The sequence below is a fragment of the Rhipicephalus microplus genome, unplaced genomic scaffold (genome assembly GCF_043290135.1).
Source record: "Rhipicephalus microplus isolate Deutch F79 unplaced genomic scaffold, USDA_Rmic scaffold_20, whole genome shotgun sequence".
Lineage (NCBI taxonomy): Eukaryota > Metazoa > Arthropoda > Arachnida > Ixodida > Ixodidae > Rhipicephalus > Rhipicephalus microplus.
Genome location: NW_027464593.1, coordinates 5260176 through 5277945, shown reverse-complemented (window position 1 = coordinate 5277945; position 17770 = coordinate 5260176).

Genomic DNA, 17770 nt, shown 5'->3' with positions numbered 1-17770 from the left:
TGTATTTGGTTCAAAGGCGAAGTCACCGATCAGTTCAAATCAACACTCTTGAAATAAGGAAGCTTGCTGAAATACACCTGCTAATGGGAATCATGCATCTTCCCCAAGTGCAGCTGTACTGGTCCTGCGCAACCCGAACGCCATCTGTTGCTGACCACATGACAAGAAACAGATTCTACGAGCTGCGCAATCAATTGCACTTTATCTATATTTCCGCCATTACAGCGCATCAAAGGAAGATAAGCTGCACCTTGCGCGGCCAATAGTCGATTGTTTCCAAACTTCGTGCCGAGCACTCCCGCAGACAAAAAACTTTTCGATAGAGGAGCAAATGATCCCATTTTCAGGAAGGTGTGCATTCAGGCAATATCTCCATTCAAAGCCGAATCCACTTGGTCTCAAGAATTTCACTTTGGCCTCCCCTGATGGTCTAGTCCTTGACTTTCTTGTTTACACAGGGAAGGATATCGTACACGCCGATGATTCAACAGCGTATGGCCTGGGTGGAGCAGTTGTCAACAAGCTCGCAACAACCATAACGAATAACAAAGTTCATGTGTTTACTGATCAATATTTTACAGGCTTGCCAATCGTGGACTACCTTCTAAAAAGGAAAGTGGTTTTGACTGGGACTGTCAATTCAAAGTGAACAAGAGGTGCAGTCACACAACTTCCGAATGATAGTCAATGAAGCGGGGAGACAATGCTTGCCTTGTGCGGGAAGATGGAGAAGTATGCCTTGTGAAGTGGAGAGATAACAAAGGAGTTCTTCTCATGTCAAGCACTGTTGGATCTGATCCTGCCGGTACATGCAAGCGGTGGTGTAAAGTGCCAACCACTGGCACGTGTTCGCTTGCGTCTACGCGTCAAAAGCGTCGAATGCGCCTCTCGACGTCGGCTTCGGAGGGGCATACGCGAGCAGGCACGAGGGATCAAGCCGGGCTTGATATTTCGCCTCGCGTACGCTACGTCACCACGCGTACAGCGGCGCCAACCAACCAGAGGCCGCGATGACTCCGAGTGCTGGGCCTAATGGCCGCCGCTTCGAAGGCACGGCCGAGTGCTAGAGGCAAGCACGAAAACTACTCCAAACGTTCCTGTATGACCGCTTCGTCATCTAGAATGACACGACGAATGTCTGCGAGTGCTACCAGCGTGACTCAATTTCGTGCCGAGTGCGAGTGACGCCGACAAATCCAGCGAGTACCTGCCGGCTTGCTAATGAGTGCCTGCCAGTTTCAGTGTGGTCATTGGCCGTGTGAAAACATCGTATCGGCGATTGTACTGCACCTGTGCTTTCATCTCCATACGTTGTGCTCGAAGTCAGTGGGCTGTGGTGGTAAGATGCTTCCGATGATAGAAGTCAGGATGATCAACACTAGCCGGATGCCGAAAAAGATGTGTGCTTCGTTTGCATTCCTCGGTGGAAGCTGACGTGACAAACTCAGACAACGAAAGTTAAGTTGTTTACGTCTCAGCTGGCTAAAAAAAGAAAAAAATATTACATAGAAAGAGTGCTTGAGGCTTGTATGATGCCTTTGCATTAGCGTGTGATGCCAAGCTAGTGACATGTGATCATCGTTTACATCGGCGTACGAACTCCGTTGAGCTGTAGTACATGGTGTCACTGACACGAACGAATTGATCCGGCGTGCGTGTTTACACCAACGAATTCAGCTGTAGCTCCGATGTGCGTGTTTACGTGAACGAGTTCTACTGAAGCTTCGATGTGCGTGTTTACGTGAATGAATTGCACTGTAGCACCGGTGTGAGTGTTAACGAGAAGCATACGACGAATGCAACTGTGTGATCTGTGAGCCGTCGTCGTGCAGCGGCGAAACTGTCCTACTGTGAAAATTGCTAGCTGATTGTATGTGCTCCTGCAAAACTACATCCACTAGCAGTCGATGCAATAGGCAGGCATGACAATTTTCGGCCTTGAAAATCTTCGAAACACTACGGTCGCACCGGATATTTACGGCGCTCATGGTCTCACTTCCGGAACATGTGCTGCACAAGCGCGGTGCTTTGTGTTCAGCCGTGCAGTGCTGCAGTTGTCGTGTGAGGAGCAAGCAATGGACGGTGCCTTCATTGACAACGAGATTCTCATCGCTGCAGTGCAGCATAGACTACCGTTATGGATGGCAAGCCACCGGCATCACAAAGACAAGATTGTGAAGGCCGCGATGTGGCGGGAGGTAGCCGCAGCCGTGTTACCGAATGTAAATATTGATGGTAAGTTAGCACTTGGTCGTTCGTGCGACATGCATAAGCGCTTCAATCTTTGTATTTCCCATTGCGCAGACGCCGCCGAGCTTGTATAGAAGCGCTGGAAGTCGCTACGCGACAAGTTCCAGCAGCTCTTCGTAGCAAATAAAAAAGCAAAGAGCGGTGCCGGCCTGGACGATGTGGAGTGTATCACCATCACGTGGCCTTATTTCCAGCTTCTATACGTCCTCAAGGATAGCATGCAAACAAGGACGTAAGTCAGTTTATTAATCGTTTTCATGAGCATTGCTAAATGTCATCTTTTTAAATAGAAATACTGTGACACTGAAAATTCTGTGATTTTCAGGTATGCATATATTGAATGCAGTGTACAGCATGTAGGAAGTTCAAGTGTTGATTACTGTTACATGTGGCCAAGGCAGCAGTGTGCAGTGATATGAAAAAATTATCCGTTTCAACAGCTATAGTAATCTAAGCAGTGTGGTACCGACAATACTGATAGAGGTCTGAACATTAATGACAACTACATTAAAGACCTTGAGAAAACCTTTTGCTGACACAATGGTGTGCATTTTTCCATTGTTGAGCAGTGTTGTCAAATGGAAAAACAAATGTTTTTTTTGTGCATATTCAGAGAGCCCTCTTTGCATCATACATGTTCCCTTTTTTTCGCTATTTCACCCACCACGGCGGTTTTGTGGTCATGGTGCTCAACTGCTGACCCACAGGTGTAGGATGAAATCTCATTCACAGCAGCGGCATTTTAAATGGAGGTGAAAATGCTTGAGGCCTTTGTACATAGATATAGGTGCAAATTATAAAGAACACCAGGTGGTCGAAATTTCCAGAACCCTTCACTACGGCGTCTCTCTCATAATGACATGATGATTTAGACATGTTGAACCCCAAAAATTATTTTTCGCTACTTCCGGGAACACTGACATTTTTTTTTTCATTAATTGAGTGTTACATCAACTCAACTTTGTACCAAGTCTTTTCACAGATACCTCAACAATGTGCTGCACAATATTTGTTGATTCAAAGAGCGAATTAGGGGTGCAAGGGTGCCACGACCCTCCCCACCAATTTTTTCAGGGTAGGTGGTTCCTCAAGATATCCCGCGCGAGTCGCATATTTCATAAAAATCTCCTCATTGAATTGAAACCACTGAGAACTCGTTCTTGAAGCTACAAGATTAAAGGCATATTATCGAGAATCGATTATGCGAGTTGCTTGCGTTAAGGAGCTTTAACACTAAGATTGAAAAAGATAACTTTGCACTAATGAACTCGTGAATCAACCCAGATTCAGGCGAAACTGTGAGCCTGACTGAGTAGCTATGTTGGTGAGCTTGGGTCCGTACTTCAGTTCGGTTCTGAAAAAGTACAGTGAGACTGAGCCCTCTCATTGTGGCGAGTCTGAGTCGGAGTGAGTCCTCATAGCAAAATGTATTTCTTAATTGAATCTGAGTGAGCTGTAATTTCTTTTTTGACCTGGTCATGGCATGGCTAAAGTGAAAATCCTGTTGCATTCGCTGTCAAAGCCTTTTCTCCAGACTTATATGGCATATAATTGGATACCATGAGCCACGATATGTTCCACAGGTGATTGATAATTTATATTTACCTAGGAATGGCAAGAAGACATTGGTTGTTGGAATGTGAGAGTGGTAATGAAAACTGACATTGGCAGTATTGAGGCGAATGCAAAAATATCAGGGTTCCAGCAGAAATTGAACCCACAAGAGGCCAGGCCTGACCTGTTATGCCTTAAAAAGGGGGAGGGGTTAAAGTTTGCCACCAATTTTATATCACCTATGACTGCTTGTTTTGCTCGTCACTAGATGACGCAAAAAGAGGCTGTGGTAACTCTCGCTCCCGTATGAACATGCCGCAAGCAGCCACCAGAGTTGGCAGGCCACACGCTCACGTGCCCACTTAAATAAAAATTGACATTGTACAGTATATATATATATATATATATATATATATAATACATACACACACACAGAGTTGTGTTCGAGATCATGAGCAAATATATTGGCTGTAAGTAAACTGCATAATTGTGCCTTTACGTTTAACGTTGCCGCAGACATTCACATTATTCCTACACCACATGTATGGTCATATTGCATCAACTAAACGTTGTAGTTCGTCGAAGAATAAACAATACTTACATTTTTCCTTTACCTTAAAATTGACTGAATATTCCAGTGAAAGCACTAAAACGACTCTAGGAATCCATCTTATATGTACTGACATCCTTGCTATAAGGTATGTACGCTTCTCTGCTAGCATCTGTTGCAGTTATTAGTGAATCACATGTGCTATAGTAGCAGAGTATGTGTAGTTTACTACATCAGTGTTGCCTTCCCATCATTGGCTTTATGCATAAGGACATGGCCGCTGCTGCAAAACACCTATTACTGTTTGGTCAATCAGCCCAGCTTCTGGTATGGCTAATATGGTTTGCTATATATTTAATTTATGAAAATGTTGTTCATATTGTTTTTTTTTTCTTTTGCCACTAATGATCCCTGTCCGTCTATTTGCCAAGACAAGGTACTATGCCAGGGATTTTGCTTGGTGTAAAATGAATTGTGATCACTTCATCTATCATTAGCTGTGCCATTTCAAGTTGTATTGCCAGCACAGTTAGCTTCTTGGTTTTCTTTTTGTATGTGGTTCCTGCCATAAAATTCTAGATTACATAAATGAAATGTAAGTATTGTCGCGACGTCAAGAGAGAGGTCGTACTCGAAGACGCTGAGAAAACAGCAGCGGGTCGGTCTTTTTGTTAACCGCGTGAGAGAGAGTACCTCATCTTTCTCGTAGTTGCGTTTTGCATAAAAGCGTGCAGATGCGCGTATGCGCTGTCGCCTTCGTCTTTTTCGCGGGACGCACGTGACATTTGCCTCCCTCCAAAAATGGCATCGTCCCGATGCGCAGCCAAGGCACTCTACTTATAGAAACGCACATATGCACCGGCACGCACAGGACAAACGAGAGTTAGCTGGACAAGTAGGGTTTCATCCGGATGACATGCACGATTTCGGGTGAGCAGTTTCGGTGACTGGAACTGCAATTGTCGTCGGGAATAACTTCGTAGTTGATGTCGTTCAATCGTCGGGTGACTCGATATGGGCCAAAGTATCGTCGTAATAGCTTTTTTGAAAGTCCGCGTCGACGTATTGGGATCCAGACCCATACCTTGTCGCCTGGTTTGTAGGTTACTAATTTATGTCGTAGGTCGTACCGTTTCGCATCTTTGTGTTGCTGGTGACAAATACGCACGCGGGCTAGCTGTCGGGCTTCTTCGGCACGCTGACCAAATTCTTCGGCGTCAGCGTGAGTGTCGTCACACTCGTGCGGCAGCATAGCGTCCAACGTTGTAGTGACCTCGCGCCCGTGTATTAAACTAAACGGCGTCATTCCGGTAGTTTCCTGCCGGCCAGTATTATAGGCGAAGGTCACATAAGGCAAGATTTCGTCCCAGTTCTTGTGTTCTGTGTTGACATACATGCAAAGCATGTCTGCGAGGGTCTTATTAAGCCGCTCTGTTAGTCCGTTTGTTTGTGGGTGGTACGCCGTTGTTCTCCGGTGAGCTGTACCACTGAGCCTGAGAACCGACTCCAAAAGTTCTGCCACGAACGCAGTTCCTCTATCCGTGATGAGAACTGTTGGAGCACCATGGCGAAGGACGACGTTTTCTATGAAGAAATGAGCCGCTTCTGCTGCTGTGGCCCTCGGCATGGCTTTAGTTTCTGCGTAGCGAGACAAGTAATCAGTGGCGACAATGATCCACCTGTTCCCTGTGGTAGAAGTTGGGAATGGGCCCAGGAAATCCATTCCGATTTGGGCGAATGGCTTTGCTGGTACTTGAACGGAATGTAATAAGCCTGCCGGCCTGCCGGGTGGTGCTTTGCGTCTTTGACAGTCGGCACATGTTTGGACGTGATGTTTCACAGCAGCAGGTAGGTTAGGCCAGTAGTAACTGTTTTGCAGACAGGACAATGTTCGAGTGTAACCGAGATGACCAGAGGTGACTTCATCATGGCAGGCTTCCAGAATTTCTTTTCGCAGTGATGCAGGGACGACGAGCAAGTATGGGCTGCCGGTGGGAGAAAAGTTTTTCTTGTATAGGACGTCGTTCCTTAAACAAAAAGATGGCACTCCTCTCGCAAAAATTCGCGGCACGTCTTCCCGTCGTCCTTCTAAGAAATCGATAAGCGAAAGCAGGTCAGGGTCGCGGCGCTGCTCTTGTGAGATAGTGGCCGCGTTGATGACTCCCAAGAATGCGGCGTCCATAGACTCGTCATTAATAGCGGCAGGCTCAATGGGTGACCGCAAGAGACAGTCTGCGTCGGTGTGCTTCTTCCCTGATTTATAAATAATGGTCATATCAAACTCCTGAAGCCGAAGGCTCCAGCGTGCTAAACAGCCGGATGGGTCTTTCAAGTTAGTGAGCCAGCAAAGCGAGTGGTGATCACTGACGACCTTGAATGAGCGGCCGTACAGATACGGTCGAAATTTAAGAACCGCCCAAACCACGGCGAGGCACTCTTTCTCGGTAGTCGAGTAGTTCTCTTCCGTGCGAGAGAGAGCTCTGCTGGCATAGGCTATCACTTTCTCGGAGTTATCTTGCCATTGTATCAGTACGGCGCCCAGGCCTACATTGCTTGCGTCGGTGTGAAGTGCTGTTGGCGCTTCCTGGTCAAAGTGTGCCAGAACCGGAGGTGTTTGGAGGCGTTGGCGTAATTCGTTGAACACTGTTTGTTCCTTTTCGCTCCAAAGAAAGGGGACATCCTCTCGTGTGAGCCGCGTCAGAGGCGCCGCAATAGACGAAAAGTTGGCGATGAATCGTCGGTAATAAGCGCAGAGGCCTAAGAAGCGTCTCACTGCTCTTTTGTCATGCGGTGCGGGAAACTTTGCGACAGCGTCGATTTTGCCCGGGTCAGGTCGAACACCTTCGTGGCTGACCACGTGGCCTAAGAAGCAAAGTTCGTTGAAACCGAAATGGCACTTCTCTGGCTTTAAAGTCAGGCCAGCCGAATGTATAGCTTGTAGAATTGCGTATAATCGACTTAGGTGTTCCTCGAATGTAGCTGAGAAGACGACAACGTCGTCTAGATAAACCAAGCATGTCTGCCACTTAAGTCCTGATAGCACAGTGTCCATTAAACGCTGAAAAGTGGCTGGCACTGAGCATAACCCGAATGGAAGCACTTTAAATTCATAAAGACCGTCGGGCGTCACGAAAGCAGTTTTCTCACGGTCTCTCTCGTCGACCTCTATTTGCCAATAGCCACTTCGCAGGCCCATCGATGAGAAATAGCGTGCATGCCGCAGCCGATCAAGAGAGTCATCTATACGTGGCAGTGGGTAGACGTCTTTCTTCGTTACTTGATTTAACTTGCGGTAATCTATACAGAAACGCAAGCTGCCGTCTTTCTTTTTAACCAATACCACGGGGGATGCCCAGGGACTCTTGGAAGGCTGTATTACGTCATCTTGGAGCATCTTTTGAACTTGCTTTTGGATCTCCTCACGTTCTTTCGGAGCCACACGGTATGGGTTTTGACGGATCGGTCTCGTATTTTCTTCAATGATGATTCGGTGCCGGGTCAGTGGTGTTTGCTTGACTTTCGACGTGCACGAAAAACAATTTTTGAACTGGTGTATCAACTCTAGTAGGCGCTGTTTTTCCGAGGCTGACAGGGTTGAGCAAATGTTGACAGACAAAGGTGTCGAGGCTGGGATGGTCGCCTCGTCCGGTTGCAAAGCGAAGCAATCTCTGGCTTGGTCCACATCGTCGTAGTAGGCAATCGCGGTGCCCTTCTGGATGTGACGACGCTCGTTGCTGAAGTTGGTGATCAGGACTTCTGCCCGCCCATCAATTAGTGCCAGAATGCCTCTCGCTATTGAAACACCTTGCGTAAGCAATAGCGTGTCTATTCGCTCCGCTATCACCTCATTACGGCACGGCCGTTCACACAACACCGACACAAGGCAGCAAGATCTCGGCAGGAGCATCACATCATCAGCTACACGTAAACGTTGCAGTTGTTCTTCAGTGGTGGCGTCGACGTAAGGATGGGCGGAAAAGGTGACGATACGTTCTGGGATGTTGATGATAGCACCGTACTCTCGCAGAAAATCCATACCCAAAATCAACTCTTTACAACAGTCCGGTAAAATGACAAAAGTGGCGACGAAGTTCGAATCATCGATTACGAGCCGAGCGGTGCATTTACCGGTTGGCGTCATTAGCTGCCCACCAGCACTCCTTATGCTCGGCCCACTCCACGGCGTCTTAACCTTCTTAAGGCGGTCGGCGAGCTCTTGTCGCATAATAGAGAAGTCAGCACCAGTGTCAACCAGTGCTGTTACGTGGTGCCCGTCTATAATAACGCTGAGGTCGGCACGTGCAAATTCATTGGCAGTAGTACTCGTGGTTGTTGTCGTCTTCGTCATCACCGTCGTCACGTTGTCTTTGTGTAGAGGCAAGGGGGTCTTTTTGGCGTCTCGGCAATTGGCAACCTTGCCCCCGGAGGTCGCGGCAGTTAGTTTCCCTGGCACGGGCTTGGGGAGCGGTTTCTGATGGCGTCCGCGTATCTTTGGCGATTCGGGGAATTCTGACCTTGTGCAGGTGGGGGAGACCGCCAGCAACGACTTGGTGAAGACGCTTGGTTGGTCGGTAGGTGATCAGCACCATGGTCACGAGGGTCTTCAGAATAAAAAGAAGCGGGCCGAGAAATGTTTCCAAACCGGGTTTCTCGATGACGGCAGTAGCGCGATATGTGGCCTGGTTCCCCGCAGTGGAAACAAAGGGGTCGACGGTCGGCAGTGCGCCACAAGTCGGTCCGACGTACTGGTGATCGCCGCACAGGTTCATGCTGCCACCACGGCAAGGTAACGGGCCGCGGCTGAAAGGGTGCTTCTTCTGGGGCAGGCGGATGACGGCGGACGGCATCAGCATAGGTCAGTGGACGTGGTTCGGCTGGTGGCGCCGGTGATGGAAAGGCTTGCCGTAGTTCCTGGCGCACGATTTCTGCAACAGAAGCAACTGGGGGATCGGTAGACGGAAGGCCGAGGGCCCGTAGCTCTTCTCGCAGAATTTGTCGAATCATTTGCCGTAAAGAGTTTTCGGAAACGGTAGCGTTTTGAGCGGTGGCACCAACAGGCGTTTGGTCAGGCAGGCGGTCAAAGTGGCGGCATCGTTGCCGGAGCACCCGCTCAATGACAGTCGCCTCTTTGATGAATTCATCCACTGTTGTTGGCGGATTTCGTACAAGGCCGGCGAAAAGCGGTTCCTTAACTCCCCGCATCAGATGACGAACTTTCCTTGCCTCGGGCATGTCAGGGTCAGCGCGGCGAAATAGGCGGGCCATATCCTCAGCGAACATGACCACGCTTTCGTTCGGTTTTTGCATGCGGGCTTCGATCATCTGTTGTGCGAGATCTCGTCGGTCCGCACTCAGGAACGTCTCGAGAAGCTTTTGGCGGAAATTGTCCCAGGTTTGCAAAGTAGGCTCCCTGTTCTCGTACCATGTGCGAGCGCTATTTTCCATTGCAAAGTAGGCACGGCCAAGTTTTTCTTGCACACTCCAACGATTCACCACAGCGGTCCGCTTGAACTGGTCGAGCCAGTCCTCGACGTCTTCATACGGTTCTCCACGAAAGACTTCGGGAACACGAGAAGTCTCGAAAGTTACCTGGTAAGGGTGAGTCGTCTGGGCTGGGGCCGGGGGAAGATTCGCAGACGCTGAAGGGGCCGCCATGTTGGTAACAGGAGATGCCGTCAAGAGTTCTGGGCTTAGGCCTAATAGGCGCCGGCTGAATCGGTGTACTGGAGTCGCAACAAGACGTTGAGGCTCCGGACTGGGTGTACGGTCCCGAACAACGCTTTCTTGCATCAGGTTGCAGGCCCCAGCACCTCCACCAGTGTCGCGACGTCAAGAGAGAGGTCGTACTCGAAGACGCTGAGAAAACAGCAGCGGGTCGGTCTTTTTGTTAACCGCGTGAGAGAGAGTTCCTCATTTTTCTCGTTGTTGCGTTTTGCATAAAAGCATGCAGATGCGCGTATGCGCTGTCGCCTTCGTCTTTTTCGCGGGACGCACGTGACAGTATGTTAATGTGATTTTAGTTATGTTTACATTGTTTGACCTTAGATTGCCTCAATGCCAAAGTTTAATTGAAGTGCAAGTAAATAAGTGCATGGGCCCTTTGTATGTGGTCTGGAAAACACGCAAAACCAGATATAGCAAAGTATTTTAGTGTGGTAGTGTGTGAAATACCTAGTGATGTGCTTAGGAAAAAGCACAGTTTAATCCTTGATTCTATTTCAGTGCAGAAAAAGGTGAAATTATATTTCATTTTTATTTATTTAGAGTTCCTGCAACGCCATAGTGGCATTACTGCAGGGGAGTTTACACACGAAATTCAATGTGGTTACTAACATTTCTGTGAATAGTGACGCTTTAAACATTCTGGAAAATAAAACAACATATAATAATTACAGCATGCAATCGAAAAATATTTTAGTACAATGTGACATGTGGCAAACAGGTACTAAAAGTGAATAAGCATGCCATGATGTCACAACGATGAAAAAAAAAAAGCGCTGTTGTCACTCAAGTTTACAATATCTTCGGGAAGTTTGTTCCACTCTCTACTTGTTTTTAAAAAGAAGTAGTTAGTAAAAGTTGTGGTTTTGAATGCGTATTCTCGTATTTTATGTGTGTGTTGGCATCTTGTGGAACGATATGTTGGTGCTACTGGGTATTCACCTCTAAAAAGGTTATAGTATATACCAGGCAGAAGTTTTAGTCGAAGTTTCCGTCTTCCAGATTGTAAAGTTTCCCAGCCTAATGTGGCCTTTATATCTGATATACTAACAAATAGCTCGTAATTTTTGCGGACGAAACGCGCTGCCTAGTTTTGAATTTTTCCATTGTTTCTGCAAGATACTTTTGAGCTGGGTCCCAGGTAACACAAGCATATTCAAGTATAAACCTTACATGCAGGTAGTAGAGAATTTCCTTTACCTTTTTTGTTGCACAGTGAAAGTTTCTGTGAATAAAATACAATGTTTTACTAGCCTTTAAGATCATGTGTTCTATGTGCCTGTTCCAATGAAATGATTCTGTTAAATAAATTCCTAAATATTTACATTCGGGTACTTCTTTAACTGGCTTTTCATTAATGTAAGGTCATAACGTTCACACTTGTTGCTGCCTGCAGGACATCTGGAAATTATGTTAGCCCTGCAAGCTTGCAGAGCACTTCCAGCTTTTTCTGCAGTCCGGGTGAACCAGTAAGGCCTGCAAGCCAGGTGCAGGCTGGCAGGCAACCACCGACGCCTGACAGCCCTACTACCCGCAATGATTTGAATGTGCAGGAGCTTCTGCAGGACATGGTCCAGTTTGAAGACCAGTGTTTAGAACTGTCGGGAGCTTCTGCACATTCAGATGATGATGCTTTCGGGCCTCCAGGGGTTGTTTGCCCATACACCCAAGAGAGGACTGCACCAGAGCCTGCTGTCGCTGATGGAAGTGCCGGGTCAACACCAACCCAGCGAAGAAGTCGCAAAAGAAAGAATGAAGAAGAGTTAGATAGCATTACTCAAAATGTGCAAGACTTGTGCGAGACATTGAAGAAAACTGAGTCAAGAAACCAACATGAATATTTTGGGCTGTGCCTTGCTAAATACTTTGAGAAGATGCCAGAAAAGCGACAGTTAGAGCTGAAAGTGAAGATCATGCAATTAGTAATGGAGTATGTGGACTAGTTTCTTTTTTATTTCAATGGCTGAAGTGATTTTTTTTTATTAAGGTACGGGGCCAAGTGCAAATTTCTTTTTAAAATGTCATTTTTTACATTTTCTGTCATGTTAACTGAATCACTCATTATTTTGCTGCATGAACTTTCTCTTTAAACAGCTTTTTTGCAAAGATGCAAGGAAAAATGTTACACTACCCAACAGTTGCGAAGAAAAAACTGAAAGTGCCTGTTTTGTGTGCATCATAAGATTAGCTTGATATGTGGTATTTTGTTTACTCTTTAAAGAGGTTGTGAAAAGGTCACTTAACAATGACAATGCGGCACCATCAGTAGCCACATGCTCTAACTATATCATCAGCCTGAATGAGCCTGCATAGACGCTTGGCTATCTAGAAACGCAGAACTCTACGGCTTCTGTGAGCGCGTGCAAGAGGCATCCCACAAGAATGCTGCTTAATATGACGTCAGCTACAGAGTTCAAGTTGGTGCTTATTGCTTATGGCAAAGGCGCTGATAGGTGTTTGAATTGCATGCACTCGCAAGTACCGAAGAATTTTGCAATCCTCGATAGGCAAAGAACTACTTATGCTGACGTCGCCTAGTTAGTGCGTGTGGATGTCGGTGGTTTCGCATTGTCGTTTTAAATCGAGCGTTTTATGACTCTTTTAGCCTTCATATTAAATGTGCAAATATGTAATAATGCTTTGTTAGCATTGTCAACTTGACATTTTTAGTCATAAAAACCATACACTTCTCACCAGGTTAATGCACAGCATTGTGCATGCATTGTTTGCGCTCAAGGACACATATGTCAGCCTGTTAACAATTAGATTTGCTCTCTCATTTAAATAATGTCTACAGAAAAAAAAAAGGCAAATAGCTCCTTGAGTGTAACTAGTTACAAATATGCAAGACTTAGCGCTTTTGATTGTGTAGGTGCCGCACCTGTTTAAAATTCTTTTGTTGATTTTCTTGAAACCTGTTTAATCACTGTGCTTTTAATATTCATTTGAAGAGATTTATTTTGGTTCATTGCACAGGGCAAAGCTTCTTTTCTGTGCCTGAAAAGATTAGAATTTGTAGAATGTGGAATTTGAGTGCACACTTATTTTTTGCTACTTCAGGGAGCACTAACATTTTTTTTTTCATTGGTACATTTTGGTACACAAAATGCACACTTTAAATATTAATTTTACTTGCAAAAAAATTTTACAGAAATAGGGCTTGCCTTTCAATGCTCTCATATGCCTATAAAAATCTGCTTTGTGATTCAGACTAATAATCTCCAAGTCTTGTCACTTAAAAAAAAAAAAAAACACCTCCGATACTTTGCTTTATACCTATAGGATCAGGGGAAGCGGGAGTGTTTGAAGGGGTCATAACACCCAATTTTCGAACGTGTTCTGTCGGTTAATCGTTTTGCATTCACAAATTAGCTGGCAAAATGGTAGCAAATTTGCATGAACACTTACTTTGTAATTGAGTGTTTCATAAATACACAAGTGGCTGGACAGTGGGGCAGCACTCGTGAGGAATTAACAAGCAGCCACTTTTCGAGCATCTGCATTCCTGCAAGCAGTTCTTCGTCAACTGTATGTGAAACCTGTTATTTTAGCCTTGTTCCATTCGGCACTGAAATTAGAATACTTGCTGCAGCTGAAACTCTGGTATAACAGAACGGCTATGCTTTTTAATGTGCATTGTCACATTCGTCATGTTCGTATACGTTAACATTGTCACATTCGTATATGTTAACTACAGACACAGAAGAAAGAAAAATATTGAATTATGCTGTAAAATAAGTTCAATTTACAGACGTCTTGTAACAACGTTTAAAACGCATGACTACTAGTACAAGTACACATTTTATCATCATTACATCCTGGCGGATCACAGAGCAAGGAGAGCTTGCTGGTATCCTGGTAGGAATTTAGAGAAAAAGTGGGCCTGGGCTTATCACATTGTGAGAAGGTATGTTAGATTGCGAAAAAAGGATACAAAGAGTTGGGAAGTGAAGCCAAGTATTACAAAAGGTTAGGTGCAGTGAGTGGTATGAGTGTACCTGCACGTTTTTGAAACACATGCAAGATATTAGAACTAACAAATACACAAAAGAGTGGCCTACTCTTTGGGCAGAAGAGTCGTAAGTGAACAGTGTTTCAAGAAACCAGCAGGGTGGCAACTTTAGTAACGGCTCAACTTTAGTAACACGCAGAGGCACGAGCAGTGTATATCACCCTAGTCATGGCAACTAGAAGCAGTGTCTTCCCCGGATCACCCGCGTGCTGTGCGGATATGCCGAGGCATAGGCTGTGGAAGCACAGGGTTACTCAGAGGTGAATACCACCAATAGTTCACCTAATAATCAATCCACATCTGCTTACAAATTTGAACAGATAAGCGCTTCTTTACAAAAAACTAAATTTTTCGTTCATCCAAGAGCCACGCTAAAATATAGAGTATTTTTCCCAGTTTCCGAGAATCACAGCTTCGGCTGACCAGGACAAACTTTAATAAGACTGCAATGCTGTCTATAAGGCTTATTACATACGGAACTGTTTACCTGACATTAAATCGAAGCTGAAACTCATACTAGACCCTTCCCCAGCTTGAGGATTTCTACAGAACCGATATGCCAAGCATTTCTTTGACAGCTCTTAAGCCGTTCATCATCAATTGGAATCAAAGTGTACCAAGAAGCAAAAGTGCCGGGCTTCGAACAGAGCGAACGAACAGAGGCATTCACCAGAATCCTCAATCACCTTTTTGATGCCTTGAACATCAAGTTACCGTCCCAAGGAACCAGACCTGGCTCAAAAAAAATACAGGCAATGAATCTTCTTGTTATATTTGCTTGATCCCGTTGCCTGCTCATGTTAAATCTGCTCATATTCCTGCTAAAACTTTTGCTCATATCCCTCCTCATGTCATTCATCTTTAGGTCATCAAAGATTTTTTGGCTGTCCTTAATACGACTGAGAGAAACGCTGTCTGTCTGTAGTGGACTGAAGCTTTTTGCATCACAGATGACCACAGAGGCTTTGCCGGTGACTTCGCTCGCATTGACATCATTGAATATTTGTTTAGCCAAGGTGCTCATTATAATTTGAGAGCTAAGCTTAAGATCCTTTCTGGAGGTGAGTGCATAAACTGTTTATTCAAGTTTAATTGAACCGGCAGACTTCTAGCTTTTTCAGTGTCACTTCGGATTAGCACGCTCATTTGGTGGGGATAAATCGCATCTAACAGTCGTCAACTTCACACAAATATTTTGACTTTTCAGTTTGTACACATCCATCTAAACAGCTCTGCACGGGAGCGTTGAAGGTGCACCAAGCGCTGTGCTTGTTGGTGCTTAAGATACTCTGAGAAGTACGAAAGAAGGCAGTCGCTTGGATAAGGCCATCTTGCGTGATCTGATTGAGGCTTAGATGCCTCACTTAGCCACAGGGCCAGGGGACTCCCACCAGCATGAAGACAGCGACAACGTTGATTTTAAGGGTAGACGACAGCACCCTGTACAATTTGTCAGGATATATGGTTCACTAATTTGCAAAAACCACCTGCTCTTCATGCATAGGAGACATAAGGTCCACTGAGCCAGTTATAGGAAAAGATGCTTACCTCACTATTTAAAGGAACTTCAAGAAAGGATGCTTGAAACATCCTTCGAGAAAAATGCTGCACTTTGTGAAAATTGTCAACCGTGCAATTTCACCCCCGTTGAAGGGAAATCAAGTTGCGCCTGACATCTTTGGGGCATGCTTAATGTGCTGAAGATGGAGAGCATAGATTGTCGAAGGATGCAAAGAGCATGAGGCTGCCTTCACCTGTCAGGTGCTGAATTTCATTATAGTTACCAAGACGCACTTCTACGCTAGGGATGTAAATCGCCACCTTGAGAGTAGCGAGAAAGAGGTTGTGGCAAATAAAAAGGCTTTTTGCTCTAAATAAATGCATTTTCCATGGCCAAGTGTGAGCCTCAAATTTTTGTACTTTTACACAGTAATGACATCACTTTGTTGAATCAAAACAAGCTATCTTGCATTCGTTCATCCAAACTCCCAGCAAGCAATGAATACGCGAAATGAACACGAACTCCCGTAGCTTGCGCAAACATGGCAAACGACATCACTGGCCTTAAAATATGGCATGAAATAAACAGCTTCACCAAGCAACACTTGACCAAGCAACACAAGAGAAACCTTAGCGCATCTCCTCCTTTCCTGCCCAGCACTCTCTGGCCACCCTGAAGCACCCTGGCGCTCTTACAAGCTGCTGGGACTGTCGCCTGCTACAGTGGATGACATTCTCCACCAGGTTCTGGCAGCGGCAGCGGCGGCGTGTGAACACTACCTGATCAACTCTTCTACAATTTTGCAGACTGCGGGGAGGCGTGCTGCGCCGTGGCTGTCATCAGAGGTGCTAAGCATCACAGAAGACGCATCTTTCCGCTCCGTGAGCCGGCTTCACTGCAAACCTGCGTTGTTGGGCCTGCCATCTACCAGTGCTGCCCAAAAACTTTGACTTCCTATCGCTGGCATCGCGGGGGGCGGTGCTGCCGCGTCTACCAGAGCGAGGATAATTCTGGCAGCGGCAGCGGCGGCGTGTGAACGCTACCTGATCAACTCTTCTACAATTTTGCAGGTTGGTTTGGCGGCTTATGCCGACCACAACTTCGCCTAAATTGCATGCCGTTGCTGTCGCTGCCCCAAGTGTGCTGTCACAAGTGTGCTACCTCTCTGTTTGCTAGCAGTGCTTTGAAGTCGTTTTCTACACCTCTCAAAGTTCTTCTCGCGCTGCCGGTGTCCCTCAGCGAGGTATGGGGGAGCGAAATGCTAGCAGCCTTCAGGACGTGACGAAGGCGCTTGCTGAAAAGCAACCAAACAGTATTAAGGAGGTCGTAAAGGTTTTGGGCGATTTGCTAGCCAAGCTTGACATCTTTTCGAGTGACGTAAAAAATGAGGTAGCAAAGGTGGCAACTTCCAACGCGGAAATTCGTACCGAGCTGGGCGATATTCACAAATCTATGAAATTCATGAACGACTGCTTTGAGAACTTCAAAAAAGATGTCGATGGTTTTCGTCGTGAGATTGCTGAGGTAAAGACCCGAAATGCAGAATGCTGCAAACAAAATCAGGAGTTAAGGAAGGAGCTTGCTGTGGCTAGGAAAGAATTGGTTGATCTTAAGCAGTATAGCCGGAATATGAACGTGGAAATTCAAGGTCTACCGGTGGCGCCTAACGAAGACTTGGAGACAGTCGTTGAAGACATTGCTAAGTGCCTTGAAGTCGAAGTTAGCAAAGACGACATTGACGTCGCTCATCGGGTGCCAACGAAAAAAAAAGGATCAGTTCAATGTAATAGTCAAATTTCGAACAAGACGTGCACGAGACAGTTTGCTCGAAGCCACTAGAAAAAAGAAACTGCAGACGGGTCTTCTCGGTTTTCACCGTGACCTCCCACTCTACTTAAATGAGCACCTTTGTGATGCATCGTCATTTGCACATGTCACTGCCACTGCGCACGTTGTGTGCGCATACCCTTCAGAGGCTATAAAAAGCCTCGCTCCCAATAAACGTTGTTCACTGTTGTACATTCGTGTCTGTACGCTTCAGTGGCGACGAGGCGGTCGAACCGTTGGTCGCGCTGCGACCATGGCTGCGCACGCGGGCCCACCGGGTTTTGATGAGGAGGCGGACAACTGGGAGGCTTACCGGCTACGCTTGGAAGCATACTTCGAGGTTCACGACGTCACG